The following is a 1568-nucleotide window of genomic DNA, read 5'->3' on the forward strand; positions in this document are numbered from 1 at the left end:
AACAACAACAACAAAAAGCGTTGAACAATCTGCTGATTATACTAGATGCTGTCAAAACACAAAATTACTTCCTGGATAAAACCTTGTCTTTGTGCTTCTGAGTCTGTTGTCATTGCTGCTGGTGTTTCATCTTATTACGTAATCGATTGCATTCAGGTCTTAATTTCCCATTTGACAACAAGGTAGAAAACAATCAGGGGCCTGTTGCTGGTTGCTTTAAGTAAAGCGTGATTATGTGACCAGAATTGAACACAAATCCACATCAACGCATAGCCTCATCTTGGCCAGGCTCACTCTACACAGTTGAAAGCTTGGATGGGTCACACTACTACACTAATACTGTGCTCTTGACATATACCTAGGCCAAAAATTACTCTTTGAAGGAAACTTAATTTTACAGTCTTTGATCTTGTATTATTCATTCATTAATGGTTCGACTACATCATAATTATCACTGAGTCTTGCTTTTCACACTTTGCTATAGTAACAAGTAGACATGCATTCAACATGATTGGTTCATAGTTAGGTCCATAAATTTTGGTCAGCGACACAATTTTTTAAATTTTGTACGGAAGTGGGTTAGGACCAGTGGAGAAAAAATGTGGGGGTCGTTTTTTGCCCCAGAATTCTGAGAAAAAGTCAGAATTCTGACTTTTTTTGTAATTTTGTCTCTGTACACCACCACAAAATCAAGATGTGATTGAAGTGCTTTTAGTGGTAATTCAAGAGGCTTAAAAAAATAGTATTGCATAAACTGTTTCAGAATTACGGTTATTTTTTGGATGAACTGACAATTTTAATGGTAAATGGGTTTACTAGTCCCTAAGGACCCCAAAGTGCTTTACACGTCCAGTCATCACACATTCACACACTGGTGATGGCAAACTACATTGTAGCCACAGCCACCCTGGGGCGCACTGACAGAGGCGAGGCTGCCGGACACTGGCGCCACCGGGCCCTCTGACCACCACCAGTAGGCAGCGGGTGAAGTGTCTTGCCCAAGGACACAATGACCGAGACTGTTGGAGCCGAGGCTCGAACTGGCAACCTTCCGATTACAAGGCGAACTCCCAACTCTTGAGCCACGATCGCACGATCGTTTTATTTAGTTGTAAAATTTTTAAGATTTGTTAAAAGTCAAAAAAGCATGCCCTGTTTATATTTTTCTGTTTAAATGAAGCAACCTTTTTGGCAAATTGAAACTTGGGTTTATGTGCACGATACATCTTTAGATGCGCTGGGACACATTATCAGTGACATAACCTGGGATCACTGGATACAGTGGCTTGCAAAAGTATTCGGATACTATACTTTCTGCGACCGCCTTCAGCACCTGGTCATGGCACCAACTGTAGCAACCTTCTGCAAGGGATTTATGGGTCATTTAATGTGAGTTACCCTCACATTAAATGAGCCTCTTGGTTCAACAGTGGTTCTTTATGCTTGCAAGACTGTACTGCTGCCAAAAACAGAGCACTCTACTGTAATGCACTCTGTAGGTTAACCCTTTAAAGCCGGTTGGAGCAGACACGCTCCATTTTGCGTAACTATTTTTAAATCCCGGTAGC

The sequence above is a fragment of the Pundamilia nyererei genome, unplaced genomic scaffold (assembly GCF_000239375.1).
Source record: "Pundamilia nyererei isolate P.nyererei 1_Seehausen unplaced genomic scaffold, PunNye1.0 scaffold00110, whole genome shotgun sequence".
In the NCBI taxonomy this organism is placed as follows: Eukaryota; Metazoa; Chordata; class Actinopteri; order Cichliformes; family Cichlidae; genus Pundamilia; species Pundamilia nyererei.